The sequence below is a fragment of the Megachile rotundata genome, chromosome 1 (assembly GCF_050947335.1).
Source record: "Megachile rotundata isolate GNS110a chromosome 1, iyMegRotu1, whole genome shotgun sequence".
In the NCBI taxonomy this organism is placed as follows: Eukaryota; Metazoa; Arthropoda; class Insecta; order Hymenoptera; family Megachilidae; genus Megachile; species Megachile rotundata.
The window spans coordinates 23,634,621-23,662,256 of NC_134983.1; the positions used below are offsets into that span (position 1 = coordinate 23,634,621).

At 43.1% G+C, this 27,636-nt stretch overlaps 1 protein-coding gene and 1 long non-coding RNA gene across 4 annotated transcripts in view; one reads left to right on the top strand and one right to left on the bottom strand.

Annotated features, from left to right (window-relative positions):
- Antp (homeotic protein antennapedia) overlaps positions 1-27,636 on the bottom strand; it is a 382,224-nt gene that overhangs the window by 313,075 nt on the left and 41,513 nt on the right. For 2 of the 3 annotated variants that reach the window (XR_013038423.1, XR_013038422.1), the window contains exon 2: positions 8,984-9,025. The exons of the other annotated variant lie outside the window; for it this stretch is intronic. The gene's annotated coding sequence lies outside the window, so the exon portion shown is untranslated. The remainder of the gene's footprint in view (positions 1-8,983; positions 9,026-27,636) is intronic. 3 annotated transcript variants of the gene reach the window in all.
- The window catches only part of LOC105664356 (uncharacterized), a 70,181-nt gene that overhangs the window by 6,098 nt on the left and 36,447 nt on the right, over positions 1-27,636 (top strand). The gene's annotated exons all lie outside the window — the stretch shown is intronic.

A 27,636-nucleotide genomic window follows, 5' to 3' on the forward strand; every position in this document is an offset into this window, starting at 1 on the left:
TATCAGCCGGAAATCTCCTGTCGCAGGTTGGTCTCGCGCGAAACGTTGCATCGCGTGTTGCCATGCTACTGCGGTCGGACAAAAACCAACCGGAGAGATAAGGCCACCTCTTGGAAGAAGAAGAAGGGCTGAAAACGGGTCGGTTGGAAGCCGAGGGGATGAGAGGTGGGCCGTGATACGGCCAGCTTTCGAATGCACCGGTGCAAACGAGTCCACCTTCTCGACGAAACCCCGGGCGTTCCCTCTTTCGTGATCTCCCGCGATATTCTTCGGAGCCGAGTGCTTCCACGTTGCACACGTTTATGCAGATACCTGTACGAGACCGCGAGCACACGTTCGTGCCGCGCAAAAACTCGCGTGGGAATGCAAAAATGCATTCGACCAACAACGGTTGCGGCCACGGACGCTCTCTCTGTTCGCGAGTTCTTGTTACATCAGATAAGAACGCCGAAAAACGCGGATTCGTTAACGAGTTCGAGTAAGCTGCGCTCCACGTAACCTTGTTGTTCAGCTAATTGCATACTTGATTTCCTAGTTCTTCCGTCTGCGTTCTGCTGCTTTTATTCATCGGATGAAGACTTGTTGCGGACATAGTTTTATTTCGCACAAGATGATAGCCTGCTATTAATACATGCCTATATGCTCGGAGGATCGGGCCCGGTTTTCTTGTATTTTGCTCCAATCGGTGTGTACAAGCGCTGTAATCAATTGTTCACTTGTGTTGTTCCTACGTGTAAAGTATGCTCTTTTTGCTTTAAACTACTTGCTATCATGGTATCTTTAGCATTCTATTACAGCAGTACACTCTGGTTCAAAGTAAATACACTACATAAGATAACATGTTATATAATTTTTATACTTCCACAAATATAAGATTCATAATTAACGAATCCATCGAGAATATTTTTTATATTTTATAATTTTAACAATTATACAATATTAATATCGTATTTGTATTTTTAATGTCATGCGAGATTTCACGTTGAATAAATGTTTTCAATAAAAAAAACATCTGTCGTTCTGTTTTATTACATGTAGAGGATCCATTAAAGGAAGTATTAATGAAGAAACACCAGTGATCGACGATAATGTGAACAAAAAAGAGAAACTGCATGCGAAAAAAGGGATAATCGGTTTCATCCCTTAGCACGATCTTCGCGCGATACGCGAACAAATATACGGACGCAGTCCGCGCGACTTCACTTATTATTACGTATTCGGTGGGGTGGAAGGAGGCGCGAGGGCGAAAGGTATATATGTAGCAGGGGTGGTACATAATATATATCTAACTGCGCAGCGCCGCGTAATTAAATCATGCCGACGGTTTTGCAATTAAACTCGATTATTTGCTCGTCGCTAGCCGCCCCGCACCGGTCTCGATTTAACTCTTTCGAGCGCCGCGGCGCCCACACCCTTCGGCACCCTCGTCCCATTCCCATGGTCCGATGCAATATCCTTCTACTTCATTCCACTGGTCCACCGACCGTCTCTGAATTCATCTCCAAACGCATTCCTTTCGATCCTTTTCGATCGTTCGCTAAATTTAATTAGTATTTCCAGAAATTTACTAAACCGCTCTTCCGTGTTTACCGCTAACTTTATTCGCTGCAACACGATTAACCCGCCAATGACCCACGTGCAGTCAAAATTAAAATAGTCTAATCAATAAGTAGATTTTACTTGTGAATTACAATAGTTTAACAAATGTTACAAATAATATTTGGAAATATTTTACTGTCCTTTCAATCTTTGTCCCCTAGTCTTTATTAGGTTATAAAAGTTAATTTGCGAGCGATAAATAATGCGTTAAGAAGTCGGGAGAAGGTACTAAAATTTCGACGCTAGCGAAGTTTTCCCAGAGCAATTGAAACGTTCTTTTGTGCTCTTCGGTGATTGTCGAAAAAAGTAAAGCTACAGAAAATTATACGTCTAAGGTTCGCCGTGGATTTGCATTGTAGAAGAAGGTTAAGGTGCAGCAGGTAGTTCCGGTCCTTTCCTGGTTTATACGATGCGGTTGTTACGGGTAATAAAACGGCATCACCGTGACCATGCTTAAATATCTGTGTACACGAAGAGAATCAAGGACCGTTTTCCATACTTTTCTGCGTGTTCGCGACAGTAAACGGAGACAATATATCGGGAATAAAAAGCCGGGGGTCGTGAAAACTTCTACAACTATTAACGCTATTCGCATCTGGCTACAAATTCAATCACCATTTGCACGAAGCTCATTGTACACAACTAAATTTTTTTATTACTATTTATCAATATTCAAGAACTCTTAAAATTTTGTGCAGATCAGATTTGTCAGAAACTGACACTAGGTTCACGAATGTTCAGTGTGCACTTTTAGATTAAAAATAAAGTACAACGCTAAATATACATATAAGGGATGAAACATAAAATAATTTATATAATTATTCTTAACGTAGACAAAAGATAATATACGTTTCTACAAAAGCATCTTAATAATTTTTATAATTTAAAATGCGACATTTTGATGCATTCAAGAAATCAAGAAATAAGCCCACCACCTCAGCAAAGACATTTCAAAGTTTGCCAAAGGTTGAAAATTTAGAAAGTGTCCTAAAAAGGTCCATCGTTAAAAAGATCCTATCCGCTGGTAGAAAAACGTGCGGACCACCGTGCAGTCCCAAACTTTCACCGAACAAAAATCGTCGGCTATTTTTTCACCCTTGAAAAATAACAACGAGGTACCAAGTTCCTTACCGGGGTGGGTCAACTTTCACCGAGCGATGTCTCTTTCGGTGCTTTTTACCGACCCGTCCAGAGAGCTCACCCTCTCCCCCAAAGGTGCACACAGGGCGCAAGAGAAAGTGACGAAATTTCGACGGGGCAATAAAAAAGTAAAAGTCGTGGCGTGTTCTTTGTCGAGCGTATCGTAAAACATAAAAAGGTTCTTTTAAAACGGGGAAGAGAAAGTTTGTATTTTAGGAAGAAAATGTGCGCTCCGCGTGTCGAATCTGCAGGAACCTTTTTCTACACGGAGACTGAAATAGCAATTTTTTTATGGCGCTGTCGAATTATTGAGCCAATGCGAGATAGTTTCATTTTAAATTTGCTTTCATTTGCATTTTATATTGTTTACGTTGTATTTTTGGTATGATAATAATTTTTGTACGGTGATAATTTTTGTACGGTGATAATTTTTGTATGGCAATAATTTTTGTACGGTGATAATTTTTGTATGGTAATAATTTTTACATACAAATGAAATTCGCAATATTTCTTCGTCGTTGTGAAACTATCGGTAGTGATCTGGTATCGCAGATCATTAAAGATCTTATTTCGTGGCAGTAGCATTCTGTGGCGATTTTCGCAGGGTTTTGTTTGTGCAACACGTTTACTTCTGGTTCTGTAGCGTGTAATAGGGAGAGCAAAACGGAGGATGCGACAATATCCGGCGCGCCGGCGTCCGACAACTGATAACGCCAAGGGATGTTTATGTATGCGTTCATAATATGTTTCGAGTTATGTTCAACCCCTTCGAAACATCAGTACCGCCGGCCTTGAAATTCGATAATTTCAAAATTAACAGTCATCGGACTGTAAACTTGCCATTTTTCGAACGACAAAATCTAATTTCACGCGAAAAATATGCAGAATGGGTTGCAGAAAAGATGACGGTAAAAAGAAGATTAAAACGAAACATCGAAATTAGTCGCGATGACAGAAGAAACTGCGGCGATAATTCGAGGCAAATTTTATCGATGCCGAATGAATAAACCTATAAAAAAGGGAAGTACTTTCCCCGACGGCTCAATGGCTTTCGTATCTATATGTAAATAAAGCGGAGCAAGAGAGAAGGAGAGACGGTGCCAGAGGGGGTGGAAGGTTGGGGAAAAGAAGAGGCGGCCATTTCTCTCCATGGAGCTGGTGTAATTTACGCGAGGACTGAAGATAGCGAAGGGACTTAATTCACGTTCCACCGACGAAAAAATAGGATAGAACCACTACCACCAGACGGGGAACCGACTGGCTCCGTTCGTTGCTCTTAATTCTCGTTACAACGGGAAACGATAGCCCTTATCCGTCGCCAATTACCTAAGCTTATTAACTATTCTCGCCAAACGAAATTGTATCTTCCAAAGAAAAGACGGTCTAATGGTTGAATAATACACTCGATATCATCTCTTACCAAATGAACGCAATTATAAATTAAGATATTTATCTTTTTAACCCAACAAATGTTGGATCAGACATGTTACTCTATACTGAAATTTTGTTATTTCTTCATATTAACAATATAGTCATTTTTACACTCGACTGAAATTCAAAATAACATGTTCACTATGAGTAAACTCAATGTACCCTATAAACCTAACATATCCACGATAATATGAAAAGTTATTCTTTATTAAATAATCTCTTCCTTCACCTGCCATTGTTATACCACATAAATTTATACAGAAATAGACAGTTAAAAATAGAAACTGCCTACCGACAATTAAGAATGCCATCACAAGATGTCTACCTACGTCTCGCAAACTCCTTTGAACGGAACGTAGCATCAAAATGTAATCATGACCTTTTTCGGCGCGGTACCCAATTGTAATTCCTCGAAAGAGCCATTATGTAACGCAATGTCTAATGCCGAAGGAAAAAGCAACGTTTGTCCCTCCGTGAACGTAATGGCTGATAAATGACGAAACAAGAAAACGAGACGAAATGAAACGAGCGTGGAGACATTCTCGAGTGGTGGGTCAGCTCGTGACATTCCGGTTGGCAATTATATGCCGATAGAAAAGAATAAAGCCGTGGCGCGACACGCGTTTCGAGTGGCCCGCGGAGCGTGTAGACCTCCACTGGGTAAAATAATAGTTCGGTCTGGATGCCACACCCAGTATTGTCCTCGCTCATACTTGTACCTCCCCTTGCGTCGCCTTACTCTCGCATTACTTTGCCATTTTACGTAGGTACATATCGATGATATACATGTTTTTCTATACGACGGACGTACACGAGCAAGTGTACAGGCCAACTCAAACGGTGCGTGAATTTGGGAACTCTGAGACGGCGACGGAATTTTGGAATCATGGAGGTCTGGACATTTTTGTGTTTGCAAGTTTGAATTATTTGGAATTTTGGGATCTTGGAGATTTGTTAATTTTGAAAATTTTTGAATTGGACGATCGAAGAGTTAGAAGATCAGATAAGTTCTCATGCGTGATCTTCAAAAATTAAAGACAAGTGCAAGATTTCCCTCCCCGCATTGTTTATCTATTCAACACTGTAACTCTACCAACATACCCGATTGCAATAATTATACTCCGAAAAAATAAAAAATATCATCCCTTTTCGCACCAACGTTAAAACGCCCGGTAGAATCGTGCAAAGACGACAAACACGTAGGCACAAGGGGGGAGCTACGGTTGAATCTCGAAGATAGCGAGATAGGAACGAACGTCGAGAGAACGAAACAGCAGAGTGGATATAGCCGATGAGAAAGAAAGATACAGGATAAAGGGGAGGAGAAAGAGAGAGAGAGAGAAGAGAGGACCAGCGGGGGTTGGTTTGGAAGAAAGGTGGGATCGTGTTGGAAGAACGAAAAGGGGGTTGGCAGAGGATGATGGCGGTGGTTCTCCTGTTCGTTTCCACGTCCCTGCAGACGTGCCAGCCGCTGATCTACGATTCCCTCGCGCATAGCAGGCCGCATAACTCTCGTCTTATACCTCTCGGTGAGATCTGGACGATGATATTGCTTATCCGCGTGTTCGAACCGCGATCCACCCTGAATTCCCTCGAAAACAAAGGGGCAGGGAGGAGGGATGTCGGTGCGTAGGAGGACAGGCGAGAAAGATTACTATTCTAGCGCGTCTTAGGGGTGCTGGCAAATCCGCTCGCTTATTTCGCCGGGATAAAATACTCGCGTGAATTTCAAATAGGATAACATTCCGGTCAATTTATAGTTAATAAATATGAGTCTGGGAGACAGAGAAAGGGGCCGAGGACTTTGGTTGGCTGAATGGATCTTGCTCGAGAGGGTGCATAAACCAACATGACCCTTTTTAACCGTAATCGTGGAAAAAATTCGATGGTCGTGTAATCCTATGCGGGAAAAAGTGAAGCACGGGATAACTTGAAAGAAATTCTACCGCAGATAGAATTCCAATGCAAACAGTAAACTTTCCGGCATCGATGCGGAGCAATTTTGGAATAACTTAATATGTTGGCGATTTTAAAATCTTTGCTACAGTTCCGTTTATTGAATCCCGCTTTATAACTTGAATATTTTGAACATGTTGTATATTACGACTGACTTAAATTCGCAAGCAGATACACCACGAACCGATTGCATTCTTGATCACCGTACAGATGCAAAGAGATTGGATGATACGCACGATATAAAAATATGAAAAAGGAACGGGGAAATGCCTGAAACGAATAAATTCTATTATGACCCTCTCGGTACAGTCTGAAGCATGGAATTACTAAACAACGTTGTCTCTGGCCGGAAACCTTGAAAAGAATGGAATAAGAGAGCGGGAGAGAGGAACGTTTTGTTGGAAGAGATAGTAGGAACGAGAGGAGGAGAGAAAGGAGAAAAGCATCCGCCCCTTTCCCCCTTGCTCGCCTCGAGGGTTTCAGCTCGTGCAAGCGGTTAACGCAGCCATTTCACGCCTCGGGAAGCATCCAGTTTCCTCATCCGAATTCTAACCGAATTCACAGAAACCTCTCCACGGACAAGCTACGAGGATTTCTATTTAGCAGAGACTGGGAAGATGGCGGAGACAATTGAGAGGATTCTACGAGATGCTTCGCCCGGCTGTTGCAAGCTAATCCGTTCTGTTTCTATGTACATTCTAACATTTATCACAGCTGTTTCTCTTTACTCTTTTTATCATTTTCACTTCAGCCGTTTACATTTAAAATTATGTAGACAAACAGAATTACAGCCAGTTTTATTTTAAGCCCATTTTTTATTCGACCATTATTTGGCGAGTTCATCACTGTTCGCCATCGCGTAAAGTTTTGTGTCATAAACTTACTTCGCCTTCTGAACTCTGACCTGTTTTACCGTTTTTCACTGTCAACAAGATTTGCCACTATGTACATTTATCACCATCGAATAAAAAGCTTGAAAAAATCCGTGCCACCATTGACTATAGCATTTTAAGTTATCGAGCGATCTAAGCATCGAAAGTCTGTTGTAATATCAATACGACACACGGAGCATATACTGTCGGAATTCCATTTTCCGAATGGTCCATGCTATATATGCAACAACCTAATAGTAAATCCAATAATCGGGACGCCTTCATCATACAGCCCATTGACTTGGACGACCCTCCGTCAACGCGATTCTTCCTACCCCCATAACCATTTAATCCTTCGTGTCACTGGATGCCGAACGATCGACGAGGGGTGGCGCCTGTCCCTTAAAACTTGGATTCTTTACCGAATTAACTGGCAATTAACGAGCGAACGACTTTGTTTCCGTTCGCTCCCTCTTTATCGGCGTTTCGTGAAAGAATCACGTGGTAGAAAATCCGCGTGTGCACGGAGGGAGCTGGGAGTCCGGGGAATACCCCCATCGAATCCGCAGCGCGTACATTTCGAGCGATATCGATGTCGCATCTATCCCATGGAGAATTTCCATACAGGATTCGACTTATGGCGGTTGGTGGATGCGCGAAACTGTCGTAACGCTATCGAATTTTTACGGGTACAGGTCGTTTTGCCAGTTTACCTCGTAAATCTGGCCGCGCGACCGCGTGGACGACCCGCCACCCCGGCCTTTTTTCCCTGGCGGAATGGCCTAAAGTGAGTATCGATCAGAAAGTCTGAGGGAATTACGGTCCATGAGCGATTCTCCATTGCCTACACCAAGTGGTTATATCTGCCATACGTCGTGTGCCATAGGAAAGGGGGCGGCAACCGCAGCAGTAGCACGACTGTCCTACCCTCTCCTCGTCCCCCGTCCCCATACCCGTACTCGGCTACCCCAATTTCACCCCCGAGAGCCAATATTTATTGATCACCCTCGAAGGCATCGTTCTGTATTCTCTCTGCCTCTCTATCGCACCCTCTCCTTCCTTCGCTCTCACCCACCCACCCCTCGTCTTCTCTGACACGACCTCTGCACGTTCTTTCGCGGCGAACTCCTTTTCTTTTTTTCTTCGCTCTTCGAAGAAAAAGAGAAACACAGAAGCGTTCCCCTCCCGTCTCGCTGTCAAGACGCTCGCAGCTGTTCTTCGCGATCCTTCTGTCCCGCCCTCCTGCGGGAGAAAGAGTTGGCTGTCACGGAGGGGAGGGAGCTGCTGCAACGGCAGGCACGGCTTTAGGACGATGAAAATTCACCCCACGACTCTTTATTCTTGGAAGCTTGCCTCCCGGTGTCTCGTTCGAGAATGCCCGACGACTTAAAGCGGACTTTCGAAGGAAACTCGAACGGAGGGTAGCATCTGTGCCCGGGGAGCCTCGCCCCGAATAAATCTAACGCCGTGACATGTCACAGGTCCGAATTCGACGCGAGAAGCCCGGTTTTTAAATGCGCTAACGCAGGGAACCGTTTCGTCGACTCGATATACCCACTGTCAGGGCCACTATACAGCGAACAAGATACAGCGCTTTAAAAATTCAAAAATTGAAGTTGAAAACTGTTCAATACATTTGTAAAATTTACGACAACCGAGCTCATTCTTGCAACCACTGTTCTCAATTAAATAGTTAATGATCATAATGAAAGCAAATTATTCATCGTTGCAATACCAATACATCGTTAGCATTTCAATAATATGAGATTGTATTTAGTGTACAATTCCACCTATCAGCACAATGAGTTTAATCGAAGGTGTGATAAATAAAGTACAGAAATAAAAAATTGAAAGATACTGTCCGACATATTTTTCAATGTAAGCAATCAACCCCTGACTTGTTCGTAATCGACCAGAGTGAAGGAGATTCGAGTCAACGAATGGCTCTCGGGAGGTTAATCAAGTTTGAAGAAAGCACAACTCACCTTGCAACCATGTCCAATGCGGCTTAGCAATATCTTCCTTACCTGTGACAGAGAAAAGTCTACGTGAGGATTCAGCTTTCTCTGATCGTGTCGGGCGCGCGAACAGGGAAGGAGAACGTTCGAAACGAGTCGAATAAATCTTTTCAATGATCGAATTCGACGAGTGGTGGTGCGGGGAGCTGGGAGGATGGGAGCAGATAACGTATACATATAATAAGAGACGTCAGTTTTTGAATTATACGTTGGAAACTGATCGCTTGTTCTGCCGCGAAACACCGTAAATCGTGGAAATGTTTAAGCAGCCCCCTCCATCGAGGCACGACCGTTATAATGCGAGAGCGAGACCGGAACACGATCGATCGGTACCATTTTAAAACCGAACCAATGAGAATAACTCGCGAGCGGAGACCCGTCATAAATGAAGCCGTAAATCATACTTAGCCATTCGACGAATCAGCCCGCGATATTTCGCCACTCGACAACACGCAATTTTCTATCGGATAGTTCAATTTCTAGATCGAAGATTCATATTTAAAAATAACCGCACCAATCGGACGGGATTAAACAATTAACGACACGAACCCTCCCCCCGCGCCATCGACGAACCTACGTTGCCCTCCTCGTGCGAACGTTTCACCCCCCGGTCCACACCGGCCGCGTTTCATTTCGACGACGATTTTCGTGTCGTCCCCGTGATGAAACGTCGATCGATGAGCTACTGAATGCATTTTGCAAACGGGTGCGCACGCGAGCACCGTACGCCGGATTGCGTTCGTTAATATTCTATTAGACATCGACAAATGCGCGGCATGTTTCAACGACGCTCGCCGTTTAATCTCCTCGCCTCATTATACATTCGATCTAACTCGTGAAGCGAAAATGACGCTTGCCGGTGCGATTGTTTGCCCATTACACGCCCAATCTTTGTTTTTTGCACGGAAATTCGGAGAACTTTACTCTAATGCAATTTCAAATTTGCAATTTATGTCTACACTCGAAAACTTTTATTATTTATTATGTACATTTGTAACAATATAACGACAGAGTTGGCACGTGTTAAAAAAAGTTTATTCTTTCACAGATACTCTATTGTAACCATTCACGTAAATCCTCAAAACTAGCTGATCGTTCGATAACGAGTACTAAAATATTTCGGGCTGGCAAATATTAAAAAGCGATTGTAAGTACGTTTGCCAGCAAAACGAAGAAAAGTAGAACAGGGCAGAAGGAGAATTCGATCGATCGCTTCTTCGTGACAGCGCGCATAGTTCATTGGATCGCAATCATCGGTGGAAAGGGTTAACTTAATTGCTCGAAATGGGAAATTTCAATCGCGTAACGACTCGCTTCAGAACGCGACTAATTATGCGCGGCCGTTTCTCCGCGCCGCTTGTAATTCATCGCAATAACAGAATAGTATAATCAATTTCCGTCCACTAGCTCCCACTCCGTGGGCCAGTTGAAATTACGACGTTTCAGTTACATCAATCATTAACTCGTTTATCGTGTAAACAGGCCGGTTAGTCATGGCCGTAAAGCAACAACCTATTGAAAGTATAATGCAGTAGGTTGGCTGGTAGAAGCGGGATGTAGAGGCGAAGCTTACCAGGCCGTATTAAACTGGACAGAGCACAACCGTTTACACGTATGGGCCGCTAACGCGTGCTCTAGCTAAGGTAATCTACCATCGGGCGAACAACTTCTTTCCTGGCCGACTGTGCCCTGTCATCCATATTCTAGTTATTTGCGCACGTGCACGGACGCCAGCTCTATTTACGCGTCCGTAGGTCGGCTCTAGCTCGGCGCGCGCGCGACCGCGGGCACCCGTGGAGGGCGGTCGAGCGCGCGCGATGGTTACCTACTTAAGTCGGATATTATCGGCAGAGGAGGCAATTCGATTGCGTGTACCGAAGCATGGTGCAGCGCTGATATAGAACTACTAAACAGGTCGTAGATCAGCCCGGTTAGTTACAACGCCGCTGCCCTGCTACGAGTCCGCCCGTGCTGCCCCCTACCTCGGCCCATTCCACGCTAAACCAATTCCCACCGGGGTTCTGGATCATTTGGCGGCCCGCGGCCGTGAGATGCGCGCATGTACCTCTACCACGACCTCTCGCTATCGCGATCCCGTAATTTGCTCTTCGATCTGCTGTGATTTCCGACAAAAAATATTGCCCGGATTGTACGCGATTTTCATCCGCTACGAGATACAATGCTTTGCAAGACCGATTGTTCTCCCTTTTCGGTGGAGGATGAGGAGTTAAATTATGAGAGAATGCACGGTTGGGTGCAATGTAAGTTTAATTAAAATGAAGGTACTACTAATTATCTTTGATGCTGGGAGAGCTCACAGAGAGTTTAGAATGCCTATGTCTCCATTTTTGATAATTAGGAACTCCTAGGCAACGGAATTTTAGGGTCGAGCTTAAAGAAATTTTAAAAAGATCTAGAAAGGCCTTGGAAACGTTAAAGGAAATCTAGTTGAAGCGTTATTCCTCCTACACATATGTTCGAACACAGACCTACAAGATTTCAATTTCCTTCTCGTCGAATCTTGGTTCGCGGCGCATACGCGGCTGCGAGATCCGCGGCTCGCCGACAGCAGCGATCTTGAACGAGGATCGCGAGGCTATAAATCAGCTAGGAAATCTCATATCCCTCGATAAAGGCCGTAGAGAACGAGAGGCTCGATTCTTCCGTTCGTCCAGGTCGGCCTAGACCCTCGATGAATTGATAATTCAAAAGGGAACGGCGTTATTGGTTCCCGGAGTGAGCGCCGCTGAAAATCTGCAGACCGGTGACTTACGACACATTGCCGGTGACTGGTTATTAGATTATTGCTCGTATCGACAGCTCGTGCGTTCGTTGTCGATATAGGGTGAGAGGGTGGCGGTGGTTCGAGCGAGGAGGGTGGTCGATCGGTTACGAGGAGGATGCCTACCGGTGGTCGGTCGGTGTGACTGTGTCGCTGGTTGTGGGTCGCGTACGGACCACGTACAAATATAGACGGGCACCGGGCAACGAGGGGACAAGAGACGGGGCCAGCGGCGGTGGGACAAAATGGGGAGACCGTGATAACGATAACGTACGATCGGCATTAGCTGGCGGCTTGCTGCGGCTGATGGATGCGCTAATTATCAGCAAGCAGGAGTTACAGTGTTTCGCGTACCCGTCCGCGTACGCGGACGATGACTATGCGTTTCCGATAGAGACCATCGTGAAAAAAGAGATTACGCGCGGCGTACAGAGAGCCGGCCTCCAAAAAAAAAAAACACTCGAAAAATCGAGAATTGCGTGGACGCTTCGCGGCCGAAAATTCGAGAGCGATCCCAATTTCGAGCGGCCCGAGTTGGCCGGGCAAATCCAGCTATACCATCCCGATCAAACCTTATTGCATAATTCGCGAATCCGCCATTGGGATACTGCCGATAGGAAACCTAATGGGATTCGCTGAAAAGAGCGCGTTAAAAATGCTCTGATGGGAAACTTGTTTTAATACATTCATCAAGATAGGTATCGATGACCGATCAATAATTCTCATTGTTACTCGAACGATAGGGGTATTCCCTTGTCACTCATATTTTCTCTCTTCATCGCGATATAAGTACTTATTAAAGTACTTTTTTCATATTCGAAATCAAGATATTCATTTCGAGTGTTAGTTAATTTTTGTTCAGATTTTTTAATCGCGAATAAATTGTTACAATGTAACTACTTATCCTTATCTGGATAATCTATTCATATAATATAAATGGATAGGCGGAATCGAGTGCAATGCACGGGTATTAACACGTGACTTTGATAAAGGATTTATATTCGAGATAAAGTATGATTTATATTTGGGATAAATTTTCAATAGTACCGAACTTATATATCGAACTATATTCAGAATGACGCGAACGAAAACCGGATTTGCAGTCCATTAAGCCCTGACTGGACAAATGTAATTCGTAAAACCATAATTTGGAAGCGTGACAATATATCTGAAGAATCAAACGCAAAATGAGAATCACGATTATTCGATATATAAAGTTATCGAAGAAAAAGTTTTACAGCGTAAAATCGATAGCAATTCAGTCGGCCGGAATTTAGTCAGTCGACTTAATCGTTCGATACAAAGGGAAATCCGGTTATCTTCTTCGTTCGCGTTCACAATTTCGAGGAGCAACGAAGCCCGGCACATCCACGTAGACCCCATACGTATCCAGGAAACCGCAAGCTGCGGTCTAAGCCCTAGATGCATCTACGTAACATAATCTACGATAGCGGGCAGCCCGCGTATACAGCGCACGATCGGTCGAGATCCGGTGCCCCGTAATGAACATGGCGCTTGTTTATTTAATGGGAAATTCGGTGGCGCCATAAAGCTCGAAGAAGGGGGTGAAACCTATTAAATTTATGCTTTCGGTTTACCCGCTCTGACGGATCGCAATGCCCGCACGCGTCGACCTCTAGCCATCCCCCTGTCGGTGGTTCAACCACCCATCTCCACCCACTAGCACCGCCATTTCTACCACCTACTACTCCTCCCTTCCATCCTGCTTTCCTCTATCTCCACCTCTCTTCTGCCAGTCCATTCTCTCTCTGTCTCCCTTGCTTCGTCCCTTTCCGAACCGTTTCACGGTTCTAGTCTCTATACGTGCCCTCGTGTGCGTACACGTGTGTGTTTACCCTATTGGTAGTCCAGTGTAATCCAAACGGAGATATATATTCGTAGTTGCCTACAGGGGTTCGAACAGGGTTCCGTGAACCACGTTGTGGCGCCCATCGTGACGGACAGCGCCGCGTCAGCGCGTAAAGCATCATCGCGTTTCTGCGGCTTGCGAAACGCCACGCTCCTCGTACGTTTCCACAATGCTACCGAAGATCGAACATTCCAATAAATTTACCAATGACCTGTTATACTTTCGAATATTCTTTTAAGTATTTAATATTCGTTTTATATAATCGTAGATGCTAACTTAGGCAGCGACAATTACTCGTTTCACGTGCACCATCAGTGACGTAACTGGAGTTCATTAGGATACTAGTGAACTAGTTATTACTTCCTGTAGTTTTGCCTATTAGGCTATTACTAGTCTATTACGTTATATGAGGATGTTTCGCCATCAGTATAAATTAGCGAAATAGTTTATCAAATTCTAGAACAAACAAGTTGTCCACAATACGTCTGAATTAGTCCACTCTTGATAATCGTAATCGCGATAATGAAGGGTGGCACAATTTCGAAGTTTCTCTTTTAACTGGGCGTATCCGTAAACCCCGAAGAATTTGGCGGAGGAAAAACGACCGTTCTGTAACTTTATCCCTTTTGAATCCCCCTAATTACCAAATTTTCCTCGCCCTTAATTTAGTGTTATAATTGCTTCCTATCCCTCCTAAGGGGTTCTTGGATGCCGGTGCTTCAGCTCCCGCGATACTGCCACCCTTACGCCCATTCCTTATATTCCCTCTTCTCCTTGAAATATCTTTACATAGGCTGCTGGTGCCGCTGCTTCGTCCTTGCTCTACCACCCTCCGCGCTCTTTTATCACGGTGTATCCAAATAGCCCAATAAATTTGTACTCGATGCGCATTTAAACGACTCGAGAGACCGGCACATCGATCCCTCCTCGTTATCCTTGACAATCATTGAACATTAACTAACGATTCGTCCTGTTTTATAAATGAAACCAAAACTTTCACGTACTCGATTAACATAGTCGAAGCAATGAGATTACTGTTACAAGAAAGTATCTCGTATAACGTACACGATATTATAAATAAAATCTAAGTCTAAGTGTTTTGTTGAAAGACGTAAATGTTACATGCTTCAATAACTAAAAATATTTGCAAAAATTGAGTGTGCCAATTTTGTCCTTGTAACAGATTGTTCTATTATCAACAACGATCAAAAAGTGCGACTACGAAATTAAAATTGTCGGCCATCTTGTGTACTCAGGTATCTAGCGTTCGATCAAAAGGTGTACCATAAATCTAATGTTTCACGAGAAACTGGTTAACGAAATATCGATACAAAGCCGTTCTCTTCGGAACAGTAGTAGACACACTCGACTGCTTGTGCTCGAATCGTAGATTTCTAATTATAATTTCAGGTGTAGGTCAGAGGCACACTCGGCACGAGGAATATGCGAATTGACGCTGCACGTGCAGCGCGTGCCAGTCAGTTTGCCACGCAGTCACGTCTGCGAGCGTTCATGTTTGCGCAACACGGTAGCGCGCGTGTACACGAGAACCCATACTCGGAAACGATTTTTATGTCACCGAGCCGCAATAATAAAGCGATAATTTCTTCGTCGTGAAGCGCGGATCTATTCTATTTTCGCGTCTTCGACTATATTTGAGTCTTTTGGACACCGAGACTTATGCTTTCAAACAATCTCAGAAGGTGAATGAACTCGAACTAATTTCGGTAAATCGGCTGAAAGATCGCTGCATTTTATGTATGCTACAAAATGTGATATTATTTGACGGCACAGATTGAATAAAGTTGGCGTAACTTTCGTTTAGTCATCTTGTCTCGAAGCCAAAATCTGTTCTGTCATTTGTTAAATCAACTAACGTTTTTAGTATAGGTGAATTTACTTATATTTTCACGTTCTGTGCTTGTACATTTAACAGCGTATGAACATCGAATCGATATTGACATATACATATCGACATGTACATGAACATCTACGACATTCAGTCACTTGTGAAATTTAACTAAGAATGCATGGAAGTATTGTTATGTGAACAACAATCTTTAACAGCTTATAGAGCAACTAAATCGCAAATAATTGGAATTAAATTCGTTACGAAAAAAATTGACTACGTAAAAATATAAATGTAAAGAACGAGAAGATGAACGGAGAGGTGGAAAGATCCTATCGGCAGGCAATAATTTTCATCCTAACGAGGTATTACGTAAAAACAACAACAATAGAAAGAATGAATGGACGCGATAAGTCTGTTGGGGCAGGAAATGCGTGAGATATAAAAGCGTCCAACGTCGCTAAGTACGTTCAGAGTCGATATAATTTTGGCACGGCACTCGGATGTCGCTGAACGTCTTCTGTATATACGTTTCGCTCGCATCCGGGGCCATATACGCTGTCTGGAGGAACCGCTGGGAACGAGGGGGTAGCAGGGGCTTCGACATAATAACCCGGGTTATGCTTACGCTAGACGGTTTCAGCGTATATAAAAGTCGGTTTACTTTCAGTTTACATGGCGGTCCTAGGTACAGAAGAGGAGCCAGCTACGAGTACATATCGGCGCGGAAGAGTCGTTCCGTTTCGTTCGGCTTCCCGTCTCCTTTCCTCGGCATAGTCCACCAATGGATCGACTGCTAGCTTTCTTTTGCCTCGTATTATATTCCGACGCGTACACAGCCAGACGAAAAAGAGAGTCTACGGTACAGCGAATGGCTGAAACTTCTACCGGCTAGGCAAAAATGTATCCGGACCCCTGGCTCCCGGTTATTCTCCCGCCATAACGACCGAACTGCGCGAGATAACTTGTCCGACAGTGAAATGGTCCACAAATAAACGAGCTATAAATCAACGGAGAGAATTCGGTGACCATGATGGAACAAGATATTTCGTCTATTGTACGCATTCGGAACTCTGACACGGCGAAAGTGCACCAGAGACGTCGGAATGAAGCGAGGACTCTTTGGATTAGACGGTAGACGAGTTTAATAGCTCTGTTTGGGTTGGGAGATGGTTGTAAATTGGTTGCTAAATTCTGAATCGGTCTCTGGTACCAGATCGCAGAATGGTCACACGGTACAGTCGTAGCTTCTTTCGCTTCGAAACGTTTCGTGCGAAACAACTTGACGGTTTCAATTATACCATCGCTGAAATTCCGATTCAGATTTAAATTAAGAGGTTGATTAAAGCAGAATGTTGATGTAAATGCGTTGTTACTCCAAAATGCCTGGTTTACAAAGGCTTAAAGGACGTCACGTTTCGAAGTCTGTTCGTTCGATTCAAAGAGCACCATTAATAACCCGCGCAACACTCGCTCGTTGTTCCGGAGGGGAAACGTTTTGAATACGATTAGCATCTGCTATGACTAGAACAGTCCCGGTCAACGGATCGTTAACAACTTCGAAACGCTGTTAACGACTGCGACAGTGTTCTCCCACAGAGGACGTTCGAAATTCCTCTCTTGGGTCAGGTAGCGGGGATGAATTGATCGTTTAATTTTTATATCGATTGTAGTGTCGGTGTACGCCTCCGAATATACAGGATGCTCCACGTATGCGTACCTTGAACTTCATGAGTGACTTTGGAATAACCTTGAATTTCTCCGAAACGTCGTCGCTTATAAATGAGGGTACATAACATATAAGTATTGCTAAATATATTAGCAAAATATATAGCGGAATTGTACAAGGTTTAATGCAATGCAGCATTAAACGGAGAGAAAGAAGAGAAAAGAAAAAGTTGAATAGGAAGTTTGTGCAGAGGGAAGTTTTATTTGGCATGGTGGCACGAGCGATGCAAAGAGTTAAAGCTTGCATCCTTGAACGCCCCTGGCGAAAATACAAGTAAGTAGCGGGCGTTAGACTCACGGTAGGAGTGTATAAAGGGTCTTGGCCAGTCACCGCAAACCTTCTATTCTCATCCCCTCCAGAACCCCTGTCGCATACCGGGCTAGGAAAGGGTTCGTAAAAGTTGGGGATGCCGGGGATATTTACGCGTCATCGTAAACTGTAGGCGTCTTCTTACTTACCCTAGGATACAGTAACGGCGCTAGCTCCCGGCTATTGCCATCGCTAGATACAACCCCTTTTACTTCGGCACGCCGACGTCCACCCCGAGATTATTATGCCGCTATCAAATGGCCCCCTGCCACCCAGTTATTTCGTCTAGCACGCTCGAAAAATTCTACTCTTTGCCACACGGTTCGAGAGTGTTGCGTGTGGCTTTCTTCTTATTTCTCCTTCTCCGAGATTTATTTTTAGGGAGATTATTCTAGACGATAGAGGGATTGATATCGGAGAACGTACCGAGAAAAACTGCTCGAGTGAATTGTTACACTGCCCTTTTTTAACGTCGCTATCAGGATCGCGGTTATGGGGGAAAATTCAAAGGCTTTCGAGACTGATTACAGTCTTTAATCTTGAAGTTGAAAGAATATACACCACTAACTCGTTAACTGAACTACTTTGTTACTTGATAAACGTTGTTTTTACTGATTCCTAGAACACGCTTTGCTGCGCAAAAGCAACGATACAATTTGAGCAGCGAAAGCAACGATATAATTTTTTACTTTCTATCCGATGAATCAAGATAGTAGTAAATATTTCTTACAATTCCCTCGATAACTGATCGTTCGTAATTTCCAGCCACAGTTAGTTAACAAGGCAGTGCTTCTTCGGTCACTACATTTCTTCTAAAATAATCGGCTTTTATTTTATACATATATGTATATCTATAAATAGATAACAAGTGCTAACCAGCATATTTATCGTATGAATTATTCAGTGTGCTTGTTTCCTACATTTTGTAAATACATTTGTTAACACGTCTTAATATTATACGAGCGAGCGCGAAGAAACATGAAATCAATTTGTGTTACGAGTACAAAGTTGCAAATAACTGAAAATGGCTGGAGCGTGACAAATTGGTTACTACGAAGAAAAACGAAAAAGTAAACAATTATTAGAGAGTTGCAATCCGAAGATTCTTACACTAATTGGATTATTTAAATATATTTATATTTTAATTGATCTCATTAGTTACTTAATTACAACGGTACTATGTGTTGTGTAATTAGCCATACACGAGGTGCAACTTTCCAAACCGTGAACTCCTTTATTACCGGTGAATTTAAATTATTCTAAATTAATGGAATTTTTAAACCGTATTAAAATAAGTTAGTCGTCAGCTTTTGATGCTAAAAAAGTTTTGCCACCTTTTATCAAGAAATAATTCTTATAATAATTAGAAACAAATATAAATAAATTGTTTATAGCACATTGTAGCCTGAAATCCCGTCTCTCGTTAATATAATGTCGAGTCAAAACAGTCTTTGAAAATGTCCGCCGGTAAACACTATTTCCTTTGCAAAATTATTCATACTTTTCACAGTAAATCAGCCGCCATATCCCCTATTTATCCCCAAGGAATTAACTTGTCTCGCGATAATTTTGTCAACTCTGCACGTGGCTGCTCCAATTGGCCGCTCCTCGGTTTACTTAATTTCCCTTGCCACGAATCTATAATACCAACACGTACAATTTTGTTTATACACTCCACCCTATTACGAAACTGTAAACCAAAGAAGACGTCGAAACGAAGCTAGCTAACTTTACCGAAGACATATCATTTATCATTAACTTCCAACAGAAACACGTGTTCATTAATGTCTTGACCCGTCCCTTTTGACCTTAACCTTAATTACTTTGCTTATCAAAATTTATTGGTATACAAGGTTAAGTTCTGTCGTGTCTGGAAACGAGTCAAAATGATTTCGAGCTTCACATCCACATCAGAAAAGTTTGCTGCACTTTGTTGAACTGTCTGTCATATTTTGTTAAGAAGAACTTTTAAGGATTTTATTTGCAACTATCAAAATATAAGGTCTGACTACAGTGTTCGAAAGATATTAAATAGTGTTAGGACAAAATCAGGTGAATATTAGAGTGTTATAATGTAAAGAGTAAATTCAAACTTCTGCTATGTGGACCGATATCATCAGATATATCAGATATCATCATTTATCAACCGACATTATCAGAATCATTAGTAACAGTATCAGTTCAGTCACAGTTAACTGAAACTATCATCGGACATTAAAGTACGCTCCTGTCGAAAGACATTCACAAAGCAAAATAAGTAGCGCATACTTTCATAAGCATACTCTCGAATCGGGCGGTGTTTAACACGCGTCTAAACTTCATCGACGTCGTTTACGGGTATTGCACGATTCTCTGTATCCCCTTGGCCACGTATTTATAGACGAGCCGTGTTTTGTCTATTTTCTATGTGTTTCACACGCACCGGTTGGGACGTTCACCGTGCCGTCGTTACTTATTCTGAACGCGACAAGCCGCGTCGCGAACATTCTCTCTGCTATTCGTATTTTTAACCCCCCAGCCCGCGCATCCCCCCATCTACCACCGGAAGGATATCCAAAAGTTACGAACACGCCTGGATATTTATGCATCGTAAATTTTCAACGCCTTCTTCCCCGTGCGAAGACACGACCCTGTTGTTCTTACGCCGGGCTACCCCGAGATGCACACCCCTTCTGCTTAGGAACGCGGCCCGGGGTGACCCTCCGTAATTATCCTACCAAATGGTCACATTGTTTCGCGTGCCGGCTACACTGAATTAAGAAGAGGAATCGTTTGACTCTGATGGAGAAAGCTTCTTCCACTGGAGAAGCGTTTATTCGGAACCGAGTATTCTGCAGAAAATGTAACGAAAGGCCCATTGTTACCATGATCGAATTACTACCAATTATTTCTAGTTGTAGTGAAACCTCGTTCCCTTATATCGCCATTTTCTGTGGAGAAACCTTTCCTGTCTCCTATGGAGTACTGTAAATGGTGGGAACATCTCACAGATTGCCATTCTTCTCGATCCGGAGAGTACACCATGTAATTGACAGTTTTCGAATGAGAACTAGCATATAATAATCGCAGTTTACACAGAAAATCCATACAACCCACATAACAAAAATAGCCCCTACTGTAATGAACACTTAATGAAAATAAACTAAAAAATTCTGAATCCTCAAACTTTGAATGATGCTCTAAAATATAATATAATCTACATAGGATTATAAAATAATCCCAGATGATTAAAAGATGGACGATTACACTTTCTGTGACGAAAAGATTAATCGTTCAGTATCTTCGATGCAACACATTCTCCCCGAAGGTGAACTACACGCAAAAAGTTCAAAATGGAGATACAATGGAATCGCTGCTTCGATCGAAGCACTATCTCGTTCGTTTTTGATCCGGGAAGCTATTTCCCATACCATACGAGTTCGACAGAATTTCGATGGCTGTGATACGTTCCGAAAGTATCAGAATATCGAGGGATTGTTTTAACCTCTATCAGACGTTTCGATATTGCTCGATTGATATTTTAATAAATTGAAAACAGAGAAATATATTTCAGCATTTGACGATCTAGTGCAATAATGAATCACCTCTTGCTGTTCACCCTTTTTGAAGACACTTACACATACGTTGACGTTTAGTCTGTTTAATCTATCAACTGAAGATTGCATATGTGGATATTATCACAGTTTATGTATGTCATAAACTCTTCTAGGATTGTTATGAATTAAGAACGAGACAAAAATATTAAATCACCCCTTTCTTTAATCTCTCGAAAATCATCCCTAAAGGGGTTAGAGCAAAAAATAAACGATTTGGTGGGCAAACGAATAGGATACGTAATGAACTTTCAAAGGTTAAAAATACCCGTGAACCCCGGATCTACAGCATGGCGAAGAACGGTTCTTTCGGGACGTGAAACACGAAGCTCGTTCGTTGGTTCGTGCATCTAGAGAGGGAGGGTTTAATTCCCTTGAAGCATTGTCCACGTTAGGTACCATTACACTCACATGGCCGTGCAATTAGCAATGTAAATGCCGGTTAGTTAGTTAGCGTGTTCGTAAAGCAAACGAAGGTGGGCAGTGGGACTAGATAACGGACCTCCCAGGCGAGTGATCATCTCAATTAACCTTTGATAACGTTACTCGGCTATCAATTGCTTTTTTGCATACCAGTCATCGTTGCTGACTTTCGAAGTACCTCGACGCGTTTATTAATTCGATATCGCCGTCAACGAGGCTGCGTGCTATTAAACGTTGCTAGAAATTAAGCTCGAACTATAGCATATTCTCTTATTGCCATCGGTAAATTGTCTTTAACTCCATCGCGATAGGTTCACTTACAGGCTGAATACTGCAGTGATTCAAGACATTACTTCAAGTACGATAGTCCAAATGTTATTAAACAGAACCAAACTGCATAGAATAATGAGAACTGATAGCGTTACTTTGTCTAACTGTCATTATGAAAGTAGCTATATAAAGTCACAAGTATATAAGTCGTACCGAGGACTTTACAATGTAACCATTCAAGTGGCTCGGAATACCAGCAATGTATATAAATTATGTATGTAAAAGATCATTGCAAAAGGTGGATGTAAACAACCACAAATCAAAGGCTGATTACAGACCGAATAGAGCGATTTCTTCCGAAGATAAAGTCATCAGAAATAAATTATTTATGAAGCTCCCTGAAATTACGATCCTCCATTTTGAGTCCGGTGAGAGGGAGCCACGTAATGATTAAAACGGGCGCAGTAGAGGCGAATCGCGTTTGACGAATCGAAGGTTTACCTGAGAAAAAATTGGTCCAGGACATCGTGAGCGGCGTTGAATCCCATGTAACGAACGTACTCGATAATCGTGGCCGAAGAGTCGCATGACGACCGTTGAACCTTACTAATGGAACGCTCGCGATAGTCGATCACACCACTTAACATGTACGAGTATAAATCTCGCGAGTCGAGTCGAGTCGAGGCGAAACAAGCCACCTAACGAAGCGCCGTGTCGATTCCTCGCGTGGCAAGCCGCGACTACCTCTCCTCTCTCTCACCTCTCGAATTCCAACGGTTCAGTTCCGTACCGTACACGCTACATTTTGATCATCCGACCCGTAGATGGAATCATCTTTTCTACGGTTGCCCTTGTGTGAGTTTAACACCGTCCCGTCTTCCAGCCATACTGCCTTCGGCTATGGCCGCAAGGGTGTTTCCCACGAACCTAGGACCTGCCCCTTGTCCCAAATTTTTCTGCTACTCGCTATGACGACTCGTTTCGGCCGACCATAATGCCTCGATCCCTACTTTCTTCTTCTGGCTGCATCTGTTGTCGTACCTTCTTCCTCTTGGGGCTCTCGGGAACGAAAGGAGTGGAGCTGTCCGAAACGTGGGATTGGATTCGATCTCGTTAACATTGGAATTTATCTTTTTTAATCGAAGGTAGAATTTGACATGTTGGTGTTCGATTTTAAAACTGTGTTTTATATTGTGGAACTCAAGTTAAAATTTTATTTAAAGTTGCTCAATTCAAGTTGAAATTTGATTGGAGTTATTGAATTCGAGTTGAAATCTGGTTTGAAGTTGTTCAATTTAAATTAGAATTAAATGTGAAGCCACAGAATTGAATACAGGAATTGAAGACACAGTTAAGACACTGACGGTGAATGCAAAAATGAAATTCCCAAAAATGAAATGAAATTTAGAACTGCGCTCATATGTACAGTTTAATTTTGAAATTCTCAAAGTCAAGTCTAAATCTAACGCTAATGCTAAACTTCAGAAACAAAGATCACGTACTGCTATTCAACTATTACATTTACTAAAAAAGGGAGTACCATTTATCCTTCAGTAGAATCCATTTAATTCAATTCAAAACCCGAGCAAGGAAATTTATGAAATGTTTAAAAAAAGGAAACGTTTCAGCGTTGTTTGAAAAAAAGGTGCATTTGCAATTCGAGCAAATGCGTTGGTATTAATTTTACGAGGTTGACGAGAAGCGTGTCAAACGACGCATATAACGTTCTCTCGCGAATTTGCGTGGGTTCGGGTGGAACCCATTAAATCTTCCGGTCGGACGGCGCGCAAAAATGAAAATTAAGCGATCCCCAATTGTTTACGGGAGCATCGCGATCTTTCCTCTTCTGGTGGCTCTTTGTTCTCCGCGCGAGCGTAATAACCGACGCTTTCTACATTACCGACCTTACCATACGAGCGTTCGAGTTTCGAGCGGTTCTCGAAGCAGCGGAACGATGGCGCTCGCATCTTTATGCCACACCCGAGACCCTTCGCGCTCGTTGGACGCTGTGGAGAGCCCTTCACGGCTGACAACCAGTAGCCACGTGCCATCGATTCCTCGGGTACGGTTAGAACGCGGCCCCTTTACCGAATTCTCCACCAACCGGAAAGAAGTCGCCTGTCATCAAGATGACAGCGCACATGTGCTTCGCTTGCAAACGTTGGCTCATACGGGGAATCCAACTGTACGATTCGCTTTGTACAAATTATGGCAAATGCGGTTCCTTTGTCTCGAAGGTCGAAAGGAGGAACGATGTAGTTTATTTAGTATATGCATTAGCTCTGCAGTAACACGATATCAGTCTGATCGAGCGCGCTAAATTTAGGTTCGAAGTTTTTAAACTGACGATAAAGTCGCTGTACAATATAATGATAAAATTAGTAATTAAGTATATAATATTTCCTTTACAAAATATAGAACTCCGAAGATCGTATCGGTGCCGTATTACATCCACAAGTTTTCAATGACCCTACCACAAACACGCTAATAGACCTCAAGGCTGCTCGCAACGAGGGAGCGCCCTTTAAAAGTCGTCTGCGGTAAAGGTTGCCCGATTAAAACGCGTAATTGTAGCAACACAACACTGCCCTACTCCCTAACGAAATAATCACTAGAATCACCGCCCTTTCGGAAGCCCTTAATCATTCAGGTGCGATCGAGCGATACGCGCATTATCATTATGTATAAAGGCATTCTATCCTGCATATTTTATTTTCGTTTACTTGACAAAATAATATATTTTCTAAAAATAAGAAATTTAGTACATACAAACGATCAAAGACAACAACGCGATAAGGATTAACAAAGTCATATAAATCATTAGGTTTGCGTAGTTGGATCTGAATCTACATCATGGACCTATATGTCTTCCAACATTAGATTCAAGGGATCAAATGTGGGATCAAAGGGATTAGGTCTGTGTCTACAGATGTACACATCACGTTTCAAGAATTAGGTCAGCGTCTACAGATGTACACATCATATTTCAGGAATTAGGTACACATTCAAGATGTTCAAGAGTGCACACGTTGAATTTGAAAGGTTAAATCTAGGTTCAAGTTTAGGTTAGATAACTATCGTTCAACTCTGTATTCACACATCGTACCTCCACATGTTTTATTACGTTCATCCATTTTATGTACATTAGCAATAATTATGCACAGCAACATTCATTACGAAATAAAATTTTAATTACACTACATTTGCACTGTCGGAAAATGAAAGGAACAACTCATGGAATTTCTTTCGAAGCGAGTTAAAGAGGATGCAGAAGATATCTCACGCAGTGACATTTAAAAAATGCGATAAGAGTAGTGAAAACACCGAAGCCAGATGTCCTTGCCATTACAGCTCTCGTTCTAACGAGAAATTCGTCAAATAACTTCCGGACCAGCATTCGAGCGGAATTCTTTTTCTCGCATAATAAACGTCGTTACCGGCGCGGCGTTTCGAAGCTCGTGAAAGTAGTCGCCGATAACAAACGGCCGGCTCACGCGGAGGCCCACCACCTTGCGACGAAATTAGGCTGTCCGTAAAATGTAATATTATTTTTAGTCGACTGCCCTTCCCTGTTCACCGGAGGCAGTAACCATAACTTTTCGTGGGCCCGCGTGGCATGGCGTGACGCTGGCTATCCACTCGGCCAGGGCTCTCACACGCATACCGAACTCCGTCCACAGCGCTAATTCTCTCCTCTATCCACCCACGTTCGCGCTCTCTCCTTCAACCCTTTTCCGTGTCTTCAGCCCCTCCCTTCCATTGTGCTTCTTTTTCCACCGGTCTGTCTTTGATTCCGCTGGAAGCTAGAGATGACTACTCACCCACGTGAATTCTAATACGATTTAATCCATTTTTAATTTTAAATCGAGGGTTAAGAAACTTCATGGTGACAGTAGCCCCTATCCAAGCCCTCATACAATATGATCAGTCCTGCATCGAGATCTTCAAGAACTTTCAAAGATTTTGATTTACTTTCACATTCTGTCAGACCCTATCTCCATCTTGAGGAACCATATCCAAGCGCTGTCGGCGTCTTGGTCGAATCGACCTTCAAGGTTGAATCGAAATTCTAACAGATTATTTCGATGGACGGTCCAAGGTCCTCGCCCTCGATCCTGACCTTCCTCACATTTAACTACCGGTTCGAATAATATACCTTTGTCGATTTCATTTCTCCCGCCCATCGACGGTCCCCTCTCATTCCACTCGGTCGACTCGTTCGCGATTCAACCTTTCTCATTTTTCTTCCACAATTATTGTCAATCGATCGCTGTCGTGCACTCGGTGTCGCGTGTATCTAATCGCCGATCGTAATAACGCGCTTTTTCCGAGCGAAGCAATGGGCGATAATATTCGAGTAGCTCGTTTCTCACTGAAGCATATGTTGAACATGTACAAGGTGTTTTACAGGAAGCGGACGATTCATTAGGAAATTACAGTATGCCATTGTGAAAGAAATAGTCCATACGGATCGATGTTCAGCTTTCGTAATTAGAGAGCAGAAAGCTAATTCCGCATAACACAGACCTGACAGTTTGCACTTACTTCGCTCGTTTTTGGTTATTGCGCTATTAATCCCTCGCCGTGTAATTTATTTGTCAGGTGCGTTAGCCAAATAATACGAACAAAAGAAGTTGAAAAGTTATGTCTATTTTTTATTCAACGCAAGATAAAGTAAGACTTAAACTGTGCATCACAAATCATGCTCGTCAAAGTATGGGAAAGTTAAAACAAATTTATTCGATTTCCGGTGGATGAAATTCCAGAATCTGGAACTTTCACTGCTCGGATAGCATAGATTTCCCAGGTGGACTTTAACTGATGCACCTTAGCTTACAGGTGCAGCGATGAGGTTAAGTCGTAAATTAACGTCGTATGTGGCAATGATTAATATCGCAATGCTTGGGATCGCAAGTCCATGTGGCGAAATAACGCACGGCGATACAGCACGTAGGACCATGGTAGCGTCCACCGCGTGTCGATACACCGAGGTGATGACACAAGGCATACAGCGTGGAGGTCAACGCATTTTGCTCCTTCAATAGTTCTCCATGGATCCCCATGCGCCTATAACGTTAGGTCAACTAGTGTGCTCGAGGTCCTTGCGGAAGTAGCGATATAACGAGAGCTTACTGCAATTTGCACACTGCCATGGACACTATGAATAATATATCAGCTTCCTCGACATATCTTAACACCGTAGCAATGAATAAGTCAGCTCTGACAGATGCAATTGCTAAGGGATTAATAGTCATAGAGTTTAACACTCGAGCATGGTAGAACGGTTCACACGAACCTTTTCTATCGGCAATAACTCGTACGATTCATTTCCCGAAGTACCGAAACGTTGACAGTTCTCGAGGTCTGTTCGTGGGAAAGCAAGAAGGAAACACGATTTGTCGAAGCGGCTCGAACTGGGTTCGAGTTAGGGTCAGCGATCCTGTGGCCAGGCCTTGACCTTCCGCGGATTTAGACGGGATATCGAGCTCGCGAATCGCTTCAGATTCCTCTCGCGGTATTTTCTGTCACGCAATTAACGTTCGCGCGCGACCAGCCACGCTCGTTCAAAAGGGACCGACCGCGGCGATAAATCGCGCCCTCGCGCGGGCTCCGGGGAGGTTTAAAAACATTCGCGCCCGTCATCATTGTGCACACAGCCAGGCTACAGCCAATGAGGCCAAAGGGCCAGATCTTCCAGCTGAGCCGTATCCGTTATCATTCGAAATTGATTTTCGCTCGTGATTCGATGGAACCTTCGTTCTTTTGCACTTTACTTTATCTTGTATTAACCTACT